General features: G+C 37.8%; 1 long non-coding RNA gene across 1 annotated transcript in view; it reads left to right on the forward strand.

The window, feature by feature from the left end:
- Positions 1–20,237, forward strand: part of LOC141279467 (uncharacterized) — a 60,208-nt gene extending 39,971 nt beyond the window's left edge. Inside the window, exon 4 of the long non-coding RNA XR_012333725.1 lies at positions 20,078–20,237. This is a non-coding gene — a long non-coding RNA (uncharacterized lncRNA). The remainder of the gene's footprint in view (positions 1–20,077) is intronic.
- Positions 20,238–22,390: the final 2,153 nt, after the last annotated feature.

Raw genomic sequence — 22,390 nt, forward strand, 5'->3', positions numbered from 1 at the left:
TCCACTCTAATCTTTATTTCTTTCCCCCTACTGATTTTGGATTGCATTTGTTCTTCTTTTTTTAGTTCTGAGTTGCAAAGAAAAGCTATTTGAGATCTTTCTTATTTCTTAATATAGGAGCTTATCATTATAAACTACCTTTTTAGAATTGCTTTGCTTCATCCAGTAAGTTTTGGTGTGTTGTGTTTCCAGTTTCATTCATCTCAAGATATGTTTTGATTTCTCTTTTGATTTCTTCTTTGACCCATTGGTTCTTCAGTAACATGTTGTTAAATCTCCACTTATTTGTGAATTTTCCAGTTTTCTTTTTGTAATTGATTTCTAGTTTCATATCATTGTGGTCAGAAAAGATGCTTGATATGATTCCAATCTTCTTGAATTTATTAAGACGTTTTGTGGCTTAACATTTGATCTACCCTAGAGAATGTTCTATGTGCAACTGAGAAGAATGTGTATTCTACTGCTGCTGTATGGAATGTTTTAGAAGTGTCTGTTAGGTGTATCTGATCTAATGTGTATTTTAAATACAATGTTTCCTTATTGATTTTCTGTCTTCATGATTGCAAGTGGAGTTTTGAAGTCCCCTAATATTATTATAATGTCTATTTCTCCATTCAGCTCTGTTAGCATTTGCTTCATATATTTAGATATTTCTGTTTTGGATGTATAAATATTTACTAATATTACATCTTCTTGAGGAATTTACCCCTTCATCATTATAAAATGACCTTCTTTGTCTTTTGTTACAGTCTTTGGCTTAAGTTCAGTTTTGCCTGATATAAGTATACCTACTCCTGCTTTCTTTTGGTTTCCATTTGCATGGAATATCTTTTTCCACCCCTTCACTTTCAGTCTATGTGCATTCTTAAAGCTGAAATGAGTCTCTTGTAGGCAATATATAGATGGATCTTGTTTTTTTGATTTTGTGGGGTTTTTTTAATCCATTTAGCCACTCTTTGTCTTTTAATTGGAGAATTTATTCCTTTTATATTTAAAATAATTATTGAGGAACTTCCCTGGTAGTCCAGTAGTTAAGACTTTGCCTTTTAATGCAAGGGGTGTGGGTTTGATCCCTGGTCGGGGAGCTAAGATCCCACATGCCTCATGGCCAAAAAACCAAAACATAAAACAGAAGCGATATTCTAACAAATTCAATAAAACCTTTTAAAAAATTAATTATTGAGAGGTATGGATTTATAATTACCATTTTATTATTATTTTTTGATTGTTTTTTAATCCCTTATTCCTTTGTCCCTCTTTGCTCTCTTCCTTTGTGATTTGATGATGTTCTGTAGTGGTATGCTTTGATTCCTTTCTCTTTATCTTTTGTGTATTTATTATAGGTTTTGCTGTATGGTTACCATGAGACTTACATAAAACATCTTACATTTATAACAGTCTATTTTAAGTGGATAGCAATTTAGCTTTTTCTAAAACTTTTTATTTTATACTGGAGTACAGTTGATTAACAATGTTGTGTTAGTTTTGGGTGTACAACAGAGTGATTCAGTTATACATATACATTTACCTATTGTTTTTCAAATTCTTTTCCCAATTAGTTTGAACTTAACTTTGAATGCATGCAAAAGCTCTACATTTTCATTTGGAAAATTATTTTGATAGGATGTGGATTATATGTATGTATGCACTTGTCAAAACTTATCAATTGTAGACTTAGGTTTTGTGCAGCTAACTGTAAGTTTTGCCTAAAATCAAATCTGTGAACAAAGGTCTTGTTAGAAGGCTTACTTTTCTCAATAGTGTGAGTTAACAATTCTGAAACTTTTTGTTTACTCTAGACTTGTGCAAATAAATACAAATATTGAGGATAATGGGATCCAGATTTTTCACTGTTCAGGAACAGTGAAAGAGGGATAAAAATATGGAAAGAGGAGAATCAATAGGTGCCCTGTGGTATTGAATTGGAAATGAAACTCATAGTTATTAATTTAGATAAAGAAATAGAAACATAGATATAGAAATAAATACAGATAAAATGTACAGATATAAATAGGCAGATAAAGATTATTTCCTAGCTCTTTTTGCTGAATGGGACTAGAGGCGATGACACATCAATAGCAATGATCATACCTAGCATACAGATCTTAGTGTCTAATGCCATTCTTAAATAAAAGCAACCAGGTTTCCTTAGAAGAATAAAAGTAAGAAAGTGTTCAAATAATCATGGAGATATGTCAAAAGACTAAAGAGGGAGCTTGGTGGAAGCATGGACTGCAATCCCAGGCCCCGCTGATGAGTAGAAAGGAGCACAGGCAGGGGTATTGGTTGGGAACAACTCAATAGGGAGCACAGTCTCCAACAAATACTGGCTCTTTGGCTTCCTCAACAGGCTCATTCATTATGACATTTAAGTAACAATTAAAAACCCCACCATGACAAGTGAAAACCAGAGACCAAGGAAGAAAGAATCCCAGCATACATGCAAAGAGGGTTACAAGAATTCAAGACAAACAATGATAAAGCCACAGAGAATTTGTCTTCACAGATTTATAAAAGCAAGTCTGGACTCTTCTCTGTTTCTTATGTATCTGGGACAAAAATCTTGGAGGAAATTACATCATCTTTGTTCATTGACAAACACATTGATGAACTCAAAGGGCAATCCTGTCAGCATTTAAAAAATGAAAGCATTGGATAAACAATAATATCCTACTGTATAGTACAGGGAATTATATTCACTATTCTGTGATAAATCATATTGGAAAAGAATAAAAAATTTTTTAAAAGAATGTAAAAAAAAAATGAAAACATGGAGTATACAGAGAGTAAAGATCTACAAACTCATACAATGAATGAGGGTGAAATGGTTACAGAAAATCAAAAGTTTTGGTGGATGATATAGATTCATGGTCCAAACACTAAAGTAATATTATTAGAACATTAACAAATCCAATGAGGTCTTCCTCCCATAGCATAACAAGAAGATAGTTATCCTAAAGGTAAAGACAACAGACACTTTTCCAAAAGCTACTGCATTAAAAACTAAAATGGTGAAAAACAAACAAGAGAAGATTAATGTGTTTGACATCTGATAGCATGTTCTATTTTACCTGCAGATTATTTTCTTACCAAGTCAAGGTTATTCTGATTGGAGACCTTTGCGTAAAAGGTTGAAATTTCATGAGGCAACTTCTATACATCACAATTTGATTTATGCCTGAGTATACATGGAAATAAATCTAAAAACAGGAAACAGTTAATAGAGCTAATGAAAAAGCAATATAATATGAAGGTTAAGAAAAAAAGGATAAGGAAGACAACTTCAGAGGACTCACACTGGGTAAATTTGGGATTAGTAGTATACCAAAATGTATATAGTAATGAATTATAACCAATTTAATAACATAAGAATTCATGAACGACAGAGATAAAGAATAAAAAGGAAAGAATAAATAGCTTTCCTTATAGTAAAATGTCAATAAATACGGAAAGAATGGTTGAGTTAAAAATCAGCAAGAGATGTTAAAATTAATGAATGAAACAGATCAGAACATTTTCGTAGTCTCAAACTCTCTCCACGAATTACTTATTAATGAAAAGGGAATAAATAATTACTCTAAAGTGAAGAAACCTGCAGACACCACCTTAACCAAGTGATCAAACTAACATCACATTTCTCCTTATACCATACACTGAGAATGACACAACATCACTTCTGTGATATTTCCACCAAAACACACAGCCTAAATCTTATGAGGAAAGATCAAAGTCATATTGAGGGACATTCTGCAAAATAACTGCAAACTGTTCAAAACTTCAAGATCAAGAAAGAATTCTTCCAGACTAAAAAAATCTAAAGAGATGTGATAACTAAAGCAATGTTATACTGTAAAGGACATTACTGAAGCATAGGTAAATTTGAATATGGACTGTGGATTCAATGTTAGTGTATCAATGTCTGATTTCCTAATACTGACAACTATACTGTGGTTAAGTAAGAAAATATCCTTGTTCTCAGGAAATACACACTGAATATTTAGGGAAAAATAGGCATATCTTCAACTTACTCCCAAACGGCTCAGAAAAAAATAGTATAATGTAGAATAGTGGTAGCAATGCATATATGATATACATTTTATATATAATATACACATATAAATAATATAGCAAATGGGGAAAATATAAACAATTGGTGAATTTAGGTAAGGGGCAGCTAGGTATTTCCTACCCTACTCATTCAACTTTTATGCAAGTTTGAAATTATATTAAAATAAAATTTTACCAAGGAAGTTTTTAAAAGTGTTGATTTTAAAATAACCTCTACATAATCTAACAAAAAATAATAGAAAGTAAATACAAATAAACAAATTTAAGAATGAGAAAGCAGATATCTGCACAGGCCAGAGGATACTAAAAGGTAAAAAGAAAATACTAGCATAACTCTACCAATAAATTTGAAAATAATTATCTGGAAATTATAGATGGAATACTAAGTAGCAATAAAAATTATGCTGTTGAAGATACTAAATGGAATGAAAAAAGCTCATATATAAATTTTAAAATCTGGAGCAGTTTGCAAATAGACTCTAGTATTACAAAAACAGATATAAAATCAGAATTAGAATAATATATAATAATAAATTATAATTATATTATAATTATATAAATAATCTAATAATAAAAAACAATCTGATGACAGAAATTCTCTCCATATAAATGGGTTATGGCTATTTTCTTCCTGGGGACTTTTCTGTATTTTTCAAATGTTAGGCAACATTATGTGTTACTTTTTCAATAGTTGTAAAAGAAAACACAAAATTTTAGTGAAATATCTATGAAAACACACATTAGAAAAACATGCGCAAAGGCTCTGGAAACTAAGGATTAGAATTCATCATATATCAGAAACTTGGAAGGATTTATACTAATTACAGGCAGATGTTAAGGTTTAAGCAAGTCTAATCATAGCCAGAGAATGCTTGACCTTTTGCCCTAGAACAATGCAGTAGGGAATGGATGCAGTCCTCTGACAGGAAGAGGGTCAACAACCGGAAATTGGCTGGATACCACCTTCTCATTGTAGATACTTTCTGAGGGAGGAAATTCTTGTCCCCAGTCTCCCCTCCTCATTAGCTCTTTTTTTCTACATTCAGTTAGAATATCTAAGAGACCTTGAGAATTATCTGAGTGGATATTTTGCCTCCACAGCTCTACTTTGTGGCTCAATCAGAGACCAGCAATCCCCAACATCAGAAAAAAACAGAGAATGATAGAAGAGAGAGCTGGGGCACAGCAGTACAAAAATTATTTCATTTTGGCATACCATTTGACAGAATTAGAGGTTTAAATATGGTTGATTACAGTAGAGCTATATAATAGAATAAATTACTAAGGGAAACATTTTTAAAAGGTCAATGCAAGAAGCACACAGGAATGGAAACAAGGCTATAACAAAATATATAGATAAAACAAAATCAAACTGAACAATTGATTTGGTTAAATTCCCCCATGAAAAGATAGACTTCCAGATTGATTTAATAGAATCTAGCCATGTACTGACTGCAAGAAACAAAGGATAAAAATAAAGGGATGGGGACTTCCCTGGTGGCGCAGTGGTTAAGAATCTGCCTGCCAATGCAGGGGACACAGGTTCGATCCCTGGTCTGGGAAGATCCCACATGCCATGGAGCAGCTAAGGCCGTGTGCCACAACTACTGAACCTGTGCTCTAGAGCCCGCGAACCACAACTACTAAGCCCGCATACCACAAGTACTGAAGCCGGCATGACCAGAGCCCGTGCTCTGCAACAAGAGAAGCCACCGCAATGAGAAGCCCGCGTGGCGCAACTAAAGAAAGCCCACGCACAGCAACGAAGACCCAACTCAGCCAAAAATAAATAAATAGATAAGTAAACTTTTAAAAAATTAAAATAATAAAAAAAAAGGGATGGAGAAAGATATATTAGGCAAATAGAAATTTTAAAAATCAGAGGATGATATTAATAATATCAGATGTAGTAGAATTAAAAACTATTCAACAAAAGTGGGATATTTATAATGATAAAAATACAATAAAAATTGATACAACAATCACTGATATTTATCAAACAACTAAGAATATAGAGATTTTGAACAGAACAGTCACCAGCACACATATATATGTATATGGAATTTTGTATCTCTCTATCACTATATGTACTGTTATTTTATTACACTCACAGAACAATTGTAAAAAATTATCTGTAATTGGGCAGATAAAAAACTTGGAAAATTTTTAAATGTAGAAAGTTACTATTACTCTTTCACTAAAATGTGAAAAAACTAAAATTAATAACAAAAAATATAAACTTAGTTGCTTCATAATTGAAAACACTCTTTAATATGATCCCAAGAAGAAATATGATTTTAAAATGAAATGTAAAATCACCAAGGGAGTAATGGAAAAGATAGCATTTTGGATAAAAACCTAAAAGAACGCAGCTAAACCTCTGCTTCAAGTAGAAGTCTTGATACTCAATTTGGTAAATGGAGAAAAAAACAACTAAAGTAACCAGGAGTCAACAAACTCCACCTATAGGCCAAATCTGGCTTGCTGCCTGTTTTGCAGTTTTATTGGAACATAGCCACATCTGTTTCTTCATGTATTGCCTATGGCTGCCTACATACAACACTGGCAGAACTGAGTAACTGTGACAGAGACCTCAAGGACCACAAAGTCCACTACCTATCCCTTTATGGAAGAAATTTCCTGATCCTGAAATAGACCACAAAAAAATAGCAAAATGATTATAGTTTTTAAAAACTGATGTACAGAAAATTAAATCAATTAGAGAATACCCAGAAGAGTAAGTTTTATGTAGATTAGTCAGGGGAAGTGAGTCTGAGGAGATGCTGAGGTCTATAGGGTGAGACTGGTTGACTTGTAAAGAACTAGGGAGAAGGCACTCCTGGCAAAGATAACAATATGCAAGAAAGGCTTAGTGATCTTTGGGAATAAAAGGTAGGCTAGCGTGGTGGTATAGTAGAAAGCAAGGGCCAAGAGTGAAATTGGTTTGGAAATAGGTAAGAACCAGATCCTACAGGGCATGGGAAGAAGTCTGGGATTTACTCAAAGAGCAATAGGATTTACATAGAAAGGCAATTATAATTAGGTGATCTGTCAAGGTAATATTTACAATTACGAAAAGCAAAAATATGTGATATCAATCGATAATTTTTTAAAGCTTGGTAAAATTCATTAGCCTTTCCTGATTAAAACTCTAAGCCAAAAGGAACAGAAATTCCTTAAAGGCAGAAAAAGCTTTTGTTAGAAACTACCGTCAACAACAAAAATAATACAAAAAAGAAAAATACTAAAGGCGTTGACATTAAAACCAGAAAAAGAGACAGGAATATTGCCTATCACCACTATTATTCATATTTTTTCTGAAGAATCTAGCTAATATAAAAAGTACAAGAAATAAGTACAATTATGGAAAAAATTATTATTTTTACTTATTATTAATCTATACCAAGAAAATCCAAGAGGCTCAACTTTGAAAATTATGACAGCTAGTTCAAAATTTAATAAACACCTAATAATAAATGTATAAAATTAATAATTTTTATATTAGAAATCACCAGATAGAAATCAAAATGGAAAAATTCCTGCATCCATAATAATGAAAAAAATTACATGATATGTAGGAATGAATTTAACAAGAAAAATAAGATTTCATGAAAAGAACTTTAGAAAATTATTAAGTACTGGAGACCTTCAAGTTGGCAGAAGAGTAAGACGTGGAGATCACCTTCCTCCCCACAAATACATCAGAAATACATCTACATGTGGAACAACTCCTACAGAACACCTACTCAACGCTGGCAGAAGACCTCAGACTTCCCAAAAGGGTTTTGGTGCTCTGGCTGGGTGTCAGGCCTGTTCCTCTGAGGTGGGAGAGCCAAGTTCAGGACACTGGTCCACCAGAGACCTCCTGGCTCCACATTATATCAAATGGCGAAAACTCTCCCAGAGATCTCCATCTCAAGAAAAAATGATGATGAAGAATCTAGGGGCAGGACATGAATAAAGATGCAGACATAGAGAATGGACTTGAGGACACGGGGAGGGGGCAGGGTAAGCTGGGATGAAGTGAAAGAGTGGCATGGACTTATATATACTACCAAATATAAAATACATAGCTAGTTGGAAGCAGCCGCATAGCACAGGGAGATCAGCTCGGTGCTTTATGTCCACCTAGAGGGGTCGGATAGGGAGGGCAGGAGGGAGACACAAGAGGGATGAGATATGGGGATATATGTATATGTATAGCTGATTTACTTTGTTATAAAGCAGAAACTAACACACCATTGTAAAGCAATTATGCTGCAATAAAGATTTAAAAAAAAATTACAAGGAAGTATCACCTCACACCAGTCAGAATGGCCATCATCAAAAAATCTACAAACAGTAAATACTGGAGAGTGTGTGGAGAAAAGTATTCCTCTCTTGCTCTGTTGGTGGGAATGTAAATTGTTACAGCCACTATTGAGAACAGTATGCAGGTTCCTTAAAAAACTAAAAATAGAACTACCATATGACCCAGGAATTCCACTACTGTGCATATACCCGGAGAAAACCATAATTCCCAAAGAGTCATGTACCACAACGTTCATTGCAGCTCTATTTACGATAGCCAGGACATGGAAGCAACCTAAGTGTCCATCAACAGATGAATGGATTAAGAAGATGTGGCACATGTATACAATGGAATATTACTCAGCCATAAAAAGAAATGAAATTGAGTTATTTGTAGTGAGGTGGATGGACCTACAGTATGTCATACAGAGTGAAGTGAGTCAGAAAGAGAAAAAAAAATCAGTATTTCCTGATTTCCTTTATTTCTTTGTCCATGGATTTCTTTAGCTCCTTGAGCACATGTACCCCCATTTATTAAGATCTTCATCTACCTAAGTACAATGTTTGTGTTTCCTCAGGGGCAGTCTGTGTTCATTTCTTTGTTTTTTTTCTGTGGAAGAGCCATATTTTTTTCTTTGTTTGTATACCTCATAATTCTTTTTTTTGTTCTTGAAAACTAGACATTTTGAATATAATGATGTTGTAAGTTTGGAAATTAATATTCACCTCTCCAGGATTTGTTGTTTTTGCTTGCTGTGGGTTGTAGTTGTTTGTTTTAGTGACTTGTCTACAGTATTTTTGTAAAGACTGTATTCTTTGTCACGTGTGTCTTTGAAGTCTCTGTTCCATTAGTTTAGTTGTTTTAGTAAGTTTTAGTTAAAGATTTTCTGAAACTCCTGGAGAAGGAAGGAAGGAAGGAAGGAAGGGGGGAGGGAGGGATGGAAGGAGGGAGGGAGGGAGGGGAGAGGAAGGAAGGAAGAGAAAGAAAAAAAGGAAAAGAGGGGAGGGAGGAAGGAAGAGAAGGAAAGAAAGAAAGGAAGGAGGGAGAGAGGGAGGAATCCCCCCCAGGTCTTTGAAGACTAGCACTATGTTGAGGCACTCCTTCATTAATTAGCCAGTCTGTTTAACTCCCACTTAGACTTCACTTCCGGCTTTCACTGAACCTAAAGAATAGCCAGAAGTGAAAGGTTATGGTCTTCTCAGTTCTTTTCTGAGCAGGCATCCTGCCCTGGGCACGTATGTGGTTTCCTGGGTTCCCCATTACAGGCAAGAGCTATTCAGAGCCCATATTCCCCAAAGAGTCTCACTCTCCAAATTTTTATTCCTGGCTTTCTATGTGTCTATCCTTTGTCCCAACTGATAAATACATTTATTGCTCCACCTGGCAGAAGTTCATTCTTCTGACTTTCAGTGTTTAGAGAAACATCCTCCATGTAGCTGCTTCTCACCTTGAGAGGGTTCCAAGTGACGTGAAACAAAGGCAGGCCCCTGGCATCAGTCCTCAGGGAACCCAAGAACAGGCCAAAAGAAAAATAACACCATTTCCAGGCACAGAGTCTGCTTGGCTCACTCTGGAATCATGTTTCCACATCAGGAACACAGGTTACTATCTTCAAGACTGCTATTGTACTGCGGAGAGGGGCAGTGCAAGGCTAAGTTAACTGTCACAAAATTCTCTGACCTTTTCTGTGGCCTTTCCTCTGGTTGCTGCAAATCTTTTACTATCTTCCAGTCTTCATAAAAGGCTAATTCTGAAAGATTTCCCCAGATTTTTTTAATGTTTCTTGGGAGAGCCAGGCACCTGGAGGTTTTTAGTCCACCATTTTCACTGATGTCCATGTGTCTTGAAATTCTTCTGTAATGGGAGGGTTGGAGAAACTTTTTTTTCCCTTTACAATACCAAAAGGCAATAAAATTGCAGACAAAATGTTAACTAACAGACCAATTTTATCGATCATTATGTCAAAAAATTTTGTGTTTCCATGGAGACTGGGCATCATCTGTATTATACCCTTCCAGGTTATCAGATTCTAGCATTGTTCATTCTTTGAACTACCCTGCATTTCTGTTTATGTTTGGGTAGCTTATAAATATATAAATAATGCCTTGTCTGGTAATGATTTTGATTTCCTCTCCTGTCTGGAAAAAACATTATTGCCCCCAATTTGCAATTTCTCTCAACATTCCTTTACTCCATATAACTTTCAGGTTTTTTTTTTACATATTTATTCGAATATAATTGCTTTACAATGGTGTGTTTCTGCTTTATAACAAAGTGAATCAGTTATACATATATATATGTTCCCATATCTCTTCCCTCTTGTGTCTCCCTCCCTCCCACCCTCCCTATCCCACCCCTCTAGGTGGTCACAAAGCACTGAGCTGATCTCCCTGTGCTATGCCGCTGTTTCCCACTAGCTATCTATTTTACGTTTGGTAGTGTATATATGTCCGTGCCACTCTCTCACTTTGTCACAGCTTACCCTTCCCCCTCCTCATATCCTCAAGTCCATTCTATAGTAGGTCTGTGTCTTTATTCCTGTCTTACCCCTAGGTTCTTCACGATACTTTTTTTTCCTTAAATTCCATATATGTGTGTCAGCATACGGTATTTGTCTTTCTCATCCTGACTGACTTCACTCTGTATGACAGACTCTAGGTCCATCCACCTCACTACAAATAGCTCAATTTCGTTTCTTTTTATGGCTGAGTAATATTCCATTGTATATATGTGCCACATCTTCTTTATCCATTCATCTGATGATGGACACTTAGGTTTTTGAATTATGGTCTTCTCAGGGTATATGCCCAGTAGTGGGATTGCTGGGTCATATGGTAGTTCTATTTGTAGTTTGTTAAGGAACCTCCATACTGTTCTCCATAGTGGCTGAACCAATTCACATTCCCACCAGCAGTGCAAGAGTGTTCCCTTTTCTCCACACCCTCTCCAGCATTTATTGTTTCTAGATTTTTTGATGATGGCCATTCTGACCGGTGTGAGATGACATCTCATTGTAGTTTTGATTTGCATTTCTCTAATGATTGATGATGTTGAGCATTCCTTCATGTGTTTGTTGGCAGTCTGTATATCTTCTTTGGAGAAATATCTATTTAGGTCTTCTGCCCATTTTTGGATTGGGTTGTTTGTTTTTTTGTTATTGAGCTGCATGAGCTGCTTGTAAATTTTGGAAATTAATCCTTTGTCGGTTGCTTCATTTGCAAATATTTTCTCCCTTTCTGAGGGTTGTCTTTTGGTCTTGTTTATGGTTTCCTTTGCTGTGCAAAAGCTTTGAGGTTTCTTTAGGTCCCATTTGTTTATTTTTGTTTTTATTTCCATTACTCTAGGAGGTGGGTCAGAAAGGATCTTGCTGTGATTTATGTCATAGAGTGTTCTGCCTATGTTTTCCTCTAAGAGTTTGATAGTTTCTGGACTTACATTTAGGTCTTTAATCCATTTTCAGATTATTTCTGTGTATGGTGTTAGGGAGTGATCTAATCTCATACTTTTACATGTAGCTGTCCAGTTTTCCCAGCACCACTTATTGAAGAGGCTGTCCTTTCTCCACTGTACATTCCTGCCTCCTTTATCAAAGATAAGGTGAGGGGCTTCCCTGGTGGCGCAGTGGTTGAGAGTCCGCCTGCCGATGCAGGGGACACGGGTTTGTGCTGCGGTCTGGGAAGATCCCACATGCCGCGGAGCAGCTGGGCCCGTGAGCCATGGCCGCTGAGCCTGCGCGTCCGGAGCCTGTGCTCCGCAACAGGAGAGCCCACAGCAGTGAGAGGTCCGTGTACCGCAAAAAAAAAAAAAAAAAGATAAGGTGACCATATGTGTGTGGATTTATCTCTGGGCTTTCTATCCTGTTCCATTGATCTATATTTGTTTTTGTGCCAGTATCATACTGTGTTGATTACTGTAGCTTTGTAGTATAGTCTGAAGTCAGGGAGCCTGATTCCTCCAGGTCCATTTTTCATTCTCAAGATTGCTTTGGCTATTTGGGGTCTTTTGTGTTTCCATACAAAATGTGAAATTTTCTGTTTGAATTATGTGAAAAATGCCAGTAGTAGTTTGATAGGGATTGCATTGAATCTGTAGATTGCTTTGGGTAGTAGAGTCATTTTCACAATGTGCATTCTTCCAATCCAAGAACGTGGTATATCTCTTCATCTATTTGTGTCATCTTTAATTTCTTTCATCAGTGTCTTATAATTTTCTGCATACAGGTCTTTTGTCTCCTTAGGTAGGTTTATTCCTAGATATTTTATTCTTTTGGTTGCAATGGTAAATGGGAGTGTTTTCTTGATTTCACTTACAGATTCTTCATCCTTAGGGTATAGGAATGCCAGAGATTTCTGTGCATTAATTTTGTATCCTGCTACTTTACCAAATTCATTGATTAGCTCTAGTAGTTTTCTGGTAGCATCTTTAGGATTCTCTGTGTATAGTATCATGTCGTCTGCAAACAGTGGAAGCTTTACTTCTTCTTTTCCGACTTGGATTCCTTTTATTTCCTTTTCTTCTCTGAGTGCTGTGGCTGAAGCTTCCAAAAGTATGTTGAATAATAGTGGTGAGAGTGGGCAACCCTGTCTTGTTCGTGATCTTAGTGGAAAGGCTTTCTGTTTTTCACCATTGAGGACGATGTTGGCTGTGGGTTTGTCATATATGGCCTTTATTATGTTGAGGTAAGTTCCCTCTATGCCTACTTTCTGCAGGGTTTTTATCATAAATGGGTGTTGAATTTTATCAAAAGCTTTCTCTGCATCTATTGAGATGATCATGTGGTTTTTTTCTATCAATTTGTTAATATGGTGTATCACATTGATTGATTTGCATATATTGAGGAATCTCTGCATTGCTGGAATAAACCCCACTTGATCATGGTGTATGATCCTTTTAATGTGCTGTTGGATTCTGTTTGATAGTATTTTGTTGAGGATTTTTGCATCTATGTTCATCAGTGATATTGGCCTGTAGTTTTCTTTCTTTGTGACATACTTGTCTGGTTTTGATATGAGGGTGATGGTGGCCTCGTAGAATGAGTTTGGGAGTGTTCCTCCCTCTGCTATATTTTGGAAGAGTTTGAGAAGGATAGGTGTTAGCTCTTCTCTAAATGTTTGATAGAATTTGGCTGTGAAGCCATCTGGTCCTGGGCTTTTTTTTGTTGGAAGATTTTTAATCACAGTTTCAAGTTCAGTGCTTGTGATTGATCTGTTCATATTTTGTATTTCTTCCTGATTCAGTCTTGGCAGACAGTGCATTTCTAAGAATTTGTCCATTTCTTCAGGTTGTCCATTTTATTGGCATAGAGTTGCTTGTAGTAATCTCTCATGATCTTTTGTATTTCTGCAGTGTCAGTTGTTACTTCTCCTTTTTCATTTCTAATTCTGTTGATTTGAGTCTTCTCCCTTTTTTCTTGATGAGTCTGGCTACTGGTTTATCAATTTTGTTTATCTTAAAGAAACAGCTTTTAGGTTTATTGATCTTTGCTATTGTTTCCTTCATTTCTTTTTCATTTATTTGTATCTGATTTTTATGATTTCTTTCCTTCTGCTAACTTTGGGGTTTTTTTGTTCTTCTTTCTCTAATTGCTTTAGGTGCAAGTTTAGGTTGTTTATTCGAGATGTTTCCTGTTTCTTAAGGTAGGACTGTATTGCTATAAACTTCCCTCATAGAACTGCTTTTGCTGTATCCCATAGGTTTTGGGTCGTCGTGTCTCCATTGTCATTTGTTTCTAGGTATTTTTTAATTTTCTCTTTGATTTCTTCAGTGATCACTTTGTTATTAAGTAGTGTATTGTTTAGCCTCCATGTGTTTGTATTTTTTACAGGTCTTTTCCTGTAATTGATATCTAGTCTCATAGTGTTATGGTCGGAAAACATACTTGATACAATTTCAGTTTTCTTAAATTTGCCAAGGCTTGATTTGTGACCCAAGATATGATCTATCCTGGAGAATGTTCTATGAGCACTTGAGAAAAATGTGTACTCTGTTGTTTTTGGATGGAATGTCCTATAAATATCAATTAAGTCCATCTTGTTTAATGTATCATTTAAAGCTTATATTTCCTTATTTATTTTCATTTTGGATGATCTGTCCATTGGTGAAAGTGGGGTGTTAAAGTCCCCTACTATGAATGTGTTACTGTCGATTTCCCCTTTTATGGCTGTTAGTATTTGCCTTATGTATTGAGGTGTCCTATGTTGGGTGCATAAGTATTTACAATTGTTATATCTTCTTCTTGGATCGATCCCTTGATCATTATGTAGTGTACTTCCTTGTCTCTTGTAATAGTCTTTATTTTAAAGTCTATTTTGTCTGATATGAGAACTGCTACTCCAGCTTTCTTTTGGTTTCCATTTGCATGGAATATCTTTTTCCATACCCTCACTTTCAGTCTTTATGTGTCTCTAGGTCTGAAGTGGGTCTCTTGTAGACAGCATTTATATGGGTCTTGTTTTTGTATCCATTCAGCCAGTCTGTGTCTTTTGGTGGGAGCATTTAATCCATTTACATTTAAGGTAATTATTGATGTGTATGTTCCTATTCCCATTTTCTTAATTATTTTGGGTTTGTTATTATAGGTCTTTTCTTTCTCTTGTGTTTCTTGCCTAGAGAAGATCCTTTAGCATTTATTTTAAAGCTGGTTTGGTGGTGCTGAACTCTCTCAGCTTTTTTTGTCTGTAAATGTTTTAATTTCTCCATCAAATCTGAATGAGATCCTTGCTGGGTAGAGTAATCTTGGTTGTAGGTTTTTCTCCTTCATCAGTTTAATTATGTCCTGCAAGTCCCTTCTGGCTTGCAGAGTTTCTGCTGAGAGATCAGCTGTTAACCTTATGGGGATTCCCTTGTGTGGTATTTGTTGTTTTTCCCTTGCTGCTTTTAATATGTTTTCTCTTTATTTAATTTTTGACAGTTTGATTAATATGTGTCTTGTTGTGTTTCTCCTTGGATTTATCTTGTATGGGACTCTCTGTGCTTCCTGGACTTAATTAACTATTTCCTTTCCCATATTAGGGAAGTTTTCTACTATAATCTCTTCACATATTTTCTCAGTCCCTTTCTTTTTCTCTTCTTCTTCTGGAACCCATATAATTCGAATGTTGGTTCGTTCAGTGTTGTCCCAGAGGTCTCTGAGACTGTCCTCAGTTCTTTTCATTCTTTTTTCTTTATTCTGCTCTGCAGTAGTTATTTCCACTATTTTATCTTCCAGGTCACTTATCCGTCCTTCTACCTCAGTTATTCTGCTACTGATCCCTTCTAGAGTATTTTTAATTTCATTTATTGTGTTGTTTATCATTGCTTGTTTAATCTTCAGTTCTTCTAGATCCTTGTTAAATGTTTCTTGCATTTTCTCTATTCTATTTCCAAGATTTTGGATCATCTTTACTATCATTATTCTGAATTCTTTTTCAGGTAGACTGCCTATTTCCTCTTCATTTGTTAGGTCTGGTGGGTTTTTATCTTGCTCCTTCATCTGCTGTGTGTTTTTCTGTCTTCTCATTTTGCTTTCTTACTGTGTTTGGGGTCTCCTTTTTCCAGGCTGCATGTTCGTAGTTCCCGCTGTTCTTGGTGTCTGACCCCAGTGGCTAAGGTTGGTTCAGTGGGTTGTGTATGCTTCCTGGTGGAGGGAACTAGTGCCTGTGTTCTGGTGGATGAGGCTGGACCTTGTCTTTCTGGTGGGCAGGTCCATGTCTGGTGGTGTGTTTTGGGGTGTCTGTGGACCTATTATGATTTTAGGCAGCCTCTCTGCTAATGGGTGGCGTTGTATTCCTGTCTTGCTAGTTGTTTGGCATAGGGTGTCCAGCACTGTAGCTTGCTGGTCGATGTGTGAAGCTGGGTGCTGGTGTTGAGATGGAGATCTCTGGGAGATTTTTGCTGTTTGATATTACGTGGAGCTGGGAGGTCTCTGGTGGACCAGTGTCCTAAAGTTGGCTCTCCCACCTCAGAGGCACAGCACTGACTCCTGGCTGCAGCACCAAGAGCCTTTCATCCACACGGCTCAGAATAAAAGGGAGAAAAAGTAGAAAGAAAGAGGGTAAAAGAAAAGAAAAGAAAGTAAAATAAAATAAAGTTATTAAAATAAAAAAAATAGTTATTAAGGAAAAAAATTTTTTTAAAGTAAAAAAAAAAAAACAACGGATGGATAGAACCCTAGGACAAATGGTGAAAGCAAAACTATACTCATAAAATCTCACACAGAAGCATACACATACACATTCACAAAAATAGGAAAAGGGGAAAAAATAATAAATCTTGCTCTCAAAGTCCACCTCCTCAATTTGGGATGACTCGTTGTCTATTCAGGTATTCCACAGATGCTGGGTACATCAAGTTGATTGTGGAGATTTAATCCACTGCTTCTGAGGCTGCTGTGAGAGATTTCCCTTTCTCTTCTTTGTTCTCACAGCTCCCGGGGTTCAGCTTTGGATTTGGCCCCACCTCTGCGTGTAGGTCACCGGAGGGGGTCTGTTCTTCACTCAGACAGGACAGGGTTAAAGGAGCCGCTGATTAGCGGTCTCCGGCTCACTCAGGCCCGGGGTAGGGATACAGAGTGCGGGGCGGGCCTGCGGCGGCAGAGGCCGCCGTGACGTTGGAGCAGCCTGAGGCTCGTCATGCGTTCTCCCGGGGAAGTTGTCCCTGGATCCTGGGACCCTGGCAGTGGCGGGCTGCACAGTCTCCCCAGAATGGAGGTGTGGATAGTGACCTGTGCTCGCACACAGGCTTCTTGGTGGTGGCAGCAGCAGCCTTAACGTCTCATGCCCGTCTCTGGGGTCCGTGCTTTTAGCTGCGGCTCGCGCCCATCTCTGGAGCTCCTTTTTTTCTAACTTTGTGTTTTAACTTTTCCTGTGAACTAGTGATAACATCTGTTTGGTTTCCTCATATGATAGGAATAAAACAAATTATTTAATATGTGTTTACTTTTATATTTGTATAAATAATTGTCCCTTTTGCTGAAAATTATTTGTTAGTAAGTATAAATGCTTTTATTCTCTATAGAAATATATGCAATTAGAATTTAGCACCACAATATCATATCCCTTCCCAGGAATGCAAGGTTGATTCAATATTAGCAGAGCTATTGGTGCATATTATCAAATTACAATATTTAAGGGAAAAAAGTATATGATGCTTAAGAGCTCAAATTTTTAATGGTTAAAGTATAATTTTCAAAAAGTAAAATCATGTTTCTCAGGAAAATATCAAATGAACACATGTCAGAGATTTTATTCAACTTATCAATCAGTGAGGGAACCGATAAGATGTTACAGCTAGTCCAGAGAGCATTTGAGGAGCCAGGAATCTAAATTTTAATCTAACAAAAGAATATCACTATTAGATTTCTGAGGTATATACTAAGCTGTTTCATATCTTACAGGACAATAAATGATACAGCATAGAAGTTATCTACATCTCTACTGACCAGAAATTCTGCACGTTAACCCCTGTCCCTTCAGAGTTATAAAGTAGTGCAGGCAGTAGGAAGTTAAAGCTGCAAGCACAGCACTGTGCTGAACGAATACCCAGTACTTGCTTTTGCCGATTTCTGATTTGGGGATAATTTTTCTATCACATTGATGGTGATAATATGTTATCTTTCCTGCAGGGCTGGATAGTATTTCACTGACTGTGTCTTTGGTAGAGTGAGACAAAATGGCATTTTCACTCACATGTGTTGACCTTGCAATTGGGGATCCAGTAGCATCATCTTTACCTTGGCTCCAGGTGTGATTGGTGGTACTCAGGAACTTTGATAGCTGGAAACCGAAATTTTTCAAATGGGAACATTCTGAGTGCAGATGTGGAGATAAACAAAGACAACCCAAGTGAGAGTAAACGGAGGTTATTTATTCAGAGTTTGCTATAGCAAGGCAGTCAGTCTCCATCCCTTGCATTTGGTAGGGACTCAAAGGCACACAGGGGAATGCAAAAGGTTTATAGAGGAAACAAGGGGCTAACTAGAAATGGGGCATCCTATGCAAATAGTTTGGTAGAGATTACTTAGCTTCCTCTGTTTCCTCCTGAGTTGGCTAGGGCAAAAATTAGGAAAGCTCGCAGTCATTGGCCAATTTTTGATCCTTCTGGGCCGATGGCAGCAGAAATTGTGGCTCAGAGTGGGATTGAATATATGATCTGGCCAATGTCCACTTGTATATTTGGTCTCTCAGTCCCTTCCTCCCCACACTTTGGTCATTCTGTCACTTGTGAGAGGTTGACCTATTTAGGGAAGGCTAGAGATACAGATCTTCACCAATTGGGGATTGTTCAGTTATCTCCATAGTCAACTGTACTTCAAGATCTTCAATTCATAGAGAAGTGTTACAAACTCCAAAAGATTTGGCACCCGATATCTGCAATACACAATTAAATTAGGAACTCTCTCAATTGTCATTTTATAAGGAGTGTAGGATAAGTTTGGATGTCTTCAGTCTAATTAAGAGAGAGTGTTTTTCTCTTTTTATTAGGTCATGCCCTAAATAATGAGTGGTGTTTTGGAAAAATTGTAATATCTTTGGAAACGTGATGTCTTTTTTTCTGCTCTGACTGTAAATGGCATCTTTTTTACAGGCTTCCTTGTTCTCTGAACAAAGTATGACATCATCTATGTATTGTGTCAGAACTGAATCACAGGAGAAATTTAGCTCTTTTAAATCTTGATTGAGGAACTGTTCCTATAGTTTCATCTTTTTTTCTGTTTGTATAATTCAATTACGGTCCAAACAATTTTTATTGGAAATGTTTCAGATATGGCTTTTAGGATACCTTGGTCCCCTTTTTGAGCTTCTTTCTGACCCTTGGGTTTACTGTCAGGAGAGAGATCTTGTAGGTTCCTTTCTGAGTTGGTTCAATCAACTTTTGCCATCTAAGATTTATCATCGGAAGTTCTAAACACCATGTGTACAAGTTGATCGAGGCCAGGTAACCCTGGGTCATATGCATTCAAAAGAATTCTAAATTCATCTATGAATAGTTGTTGGTCTCGTCTGGGTTTAGGGAAATCCTTAATTACAGCTTTTAATTCACCTCTGTTCAAAGGTTTAAATTCTATAGTTGTCTGCTTACCTGGCTCATGAGAGGCATGGATTTTAGAAGCAAGTGGTATTTCAGGGTCTTTGGAGAGTCATTGTTAGGAGGAAGAGGATCTGGACCAGGGAAGACGAAGAAGGAGATCAGAGGATGGGGGCTGGGAGCTGGGAAGGGATATAAGGAGGCAACTGGAGAACCTACTAGGGAAATGAGACTAGTTTGCTCTTGTTTGAGTTCTTTAAATTCTCATTGTTTTTGGCTAAAGACTCTTAGTGAAGCAATTTTTGATTCAGGATTTCATTGAGAGGTCTCTGCGTGCCAGTCGAGAACTGCTGCCCATGAGGCCCGAGAAATCATATACCTTTTCTTTTCTAAGGCACCTCTCAAGTGAACAATTTCATTCAAGTTAAATATTCCCCAGAGTGCCACTGAAGGCCCAGATCATCCTGGTGAAGTTGTGCCATTTAGAGGGAGAGGCTCAAGAAAAAGGATTGTAATGAGAGTACACAGAGGAAAGATTCTTTCCCGAGGAGAGGATTTAGGCTTCAGTGATGCCATGAGAGCTGGCAATGGTCAGTAGTAATGTGATGCGTGTGCGCCTCACGTTTTGGGCCCCTAATGTGAAGGTTGGCTGGCTACCTCCAAATGCAGACCCAATAATCTTCATTCCCCGCCCCCCAACTCTTCACCCTACAGGCAGAAAACCAGAGTGAACAGTCTATCTGGATCAAAGCCAAGCTCTCAAGATAAAAAGTCAAGAGGGAAGGAAAAACTCATCAGGTTTTTGGTGACCCTCAGCAGAATTCGTCCAAATGGACACCTGAGTAAGAAGAGCAAATCCACGGGTCTGTGAGGTAAGCTGGAACAGGCTTTTTGGGCCCAGACCTGTGTTTTAACCTGCAATTCTCTTATAACAAACAACACTTGTAGACAGCACAACACAAAACAGAAAGCACACAACCTTGCAAAAAAGATGAAAAGGAATGACCTGATTCCACCAAGGATGCCAAACAAATGGGAACCAGTAACAAAGCCTGCCTAATAAACTGAGGATAAATAGCAGAGGAACTCTGCAAAGATAGCAGAGTTCAGACCTGGTGCTGACTCACCACACCAGCGTGCCCTCCACAGGCCATGAGTAGCAAGACACCTGGGCCTCCCTCCTTGGGTCCTGCGTCTGGTCAAAGGCTGGGGTCTGGGGCCACAGGCAGAGCAGACAGTATCTATGTTGCGTCTCCGGCAGAACTTTGGAAATAAATGAGGACTACCCAAATTAGAATTTTAGAAGGCGATGTATTCAGAGCTTGCTACAGCTCTGAATTGCAGTCAGCCCCAATCGCTTGCTTTTAGCAGAGACTCCAAGATAGGCAAGGACGCTTGATAGCGAAGAAAAAAAAAATGGATAGGCCTCCAGTGTGCTGATTGGAGGCTGTCAGCATGGGGAAGCCAGAGTGAGCTAATGCGAAGTGGGTCGTCCTACATGACTGATTTGGGAATCTTATATGGCTTTCTCTGGTTGGTCCTAAGCAACAAACAAGGGCCCCAAAATGAGAGGAAGCTAGCAGTCGTTGACCGTGTCCTGATCGTTCGGGCTGATTGCTGCAGAGGCATGGGGCCAAGCTCTACGTGATACATGTTCTGGCATTATCTGTCTGTATTTTCAGCCTCTCCATGAAGTCAGTGGTTTTTGTTGTTGTTGTTGTTAATTTATTTTATTTATTTATTTTTGGCTATGTTGGGTCTTCGTTGCTGCACGCGGGCTTTCTCTAGTTGCGGCGAGCGGGGGCTGCTCTTCGTTGTGGTGCGCGGGCTTCTCATGGCGGTGGCTTCTCTTGTTTCGGAGCACGGGCTCTAAGTGCACGAGCTTCAGTAGTTGTGGCACATGGGCTCAGTAGTTGTGGCGCACGGGCTTAGTTGCTCCGCGGCCTGTGGGATCTTCCTGGACCAGGGCTTGAACCCATGTCCCCTCCATTGGCAGGTGGATTCTTAACGACTGCGCCACCAGGGAAGCTGTGTTTGTTTTTTTTTTTTAATCTAAAAAGTCTTTGTTGAACTGATAGTTGGACCAAGTCCTGTGGTTAGTAAGAGGTATAATTTTGGATGGGTTTCTCCAGTCCCTGCTTGACATGTTCCATTAAACCACTGGTCTGAGGATTTCTTTGGAGACAATTTCATTTTTATAGCCTACTTGTCCTCATTTCCTTTCCTCTCATCCTGCTGTGTGACTCAGAGCCCTGAAGCGACATATGGCTGCAGCATGTCGCCCTGGGCTTGCCTGCCCAGAAGTGTTCCATATTCCAAAAAGGCTGTTAGAAACTCTTTGAAGTCCAAGGCTTTTTCTTTTGTTATCTTTTAGATTGTCAATAATACTAACACAGTCATCTACCCACAGAGGGTGATCAATAAGTGATTCTGACTCATTTAAAAATGTGCCTCAGATTCACCAAAGCCCAAAGCTTCCTTAGAGAGAAACTGGCTCATTAAAATGGTATCACACCAGGTCATCCTTATTACCTTCCCCCCAAATTATTAAATGTACATGTTACTGAGCAGGGTGCTTTGCAGACTACTTAAAAAGAAAAGAAAATCTATTTTTGATTGTGAAAAAATCTTTGAGAACTGGAGACAAACTGCCTTTGCACCTGAGCAGAATTATGTTACTCAGTTCCGGAGAGGAAGAGAGAATTAAGCTGCTCATTATCAAGGCTCCTGGTAGCCTTGGCGCCCCACAGGCTCAGGATGACCCGAGAACTCGCAAACTGCCTGCTGGTGAGGCAATTAACGAATAAAGAACTGAGGAAAGGCTCTGAGGTTAAAAATTATCAAGAAGGGTTCGATATAATTTAAATAGGAAAACGAATACTCTGCATCTCCATTTTTAGCCGTGGTTTTCTGCAGTCGTTGAGTTTAGTTCTGTTTCTGTTCTACAGAATACCTAACTTGCTCACACTGTCAGTGGCAGTTAACAGCTACTCAATAGCTGCTGCAACCCAGCTCTCATTCTCTTCT

The sequence above is a fragment of the Tursiops truncatus genome, chromosome 9, assembly GCF_011762595.2.
Source record: "Tursiops truncatus isolate mTurTru1 chromosome 9, mTurTru1.mat.Y, whole genome shotgun sequence".
NCBI lineage: Eukaryota > Metazoa > Chordata > Mammalia > Artiodactyla > Delphinidae > Tursiops > Tursiops truncatus.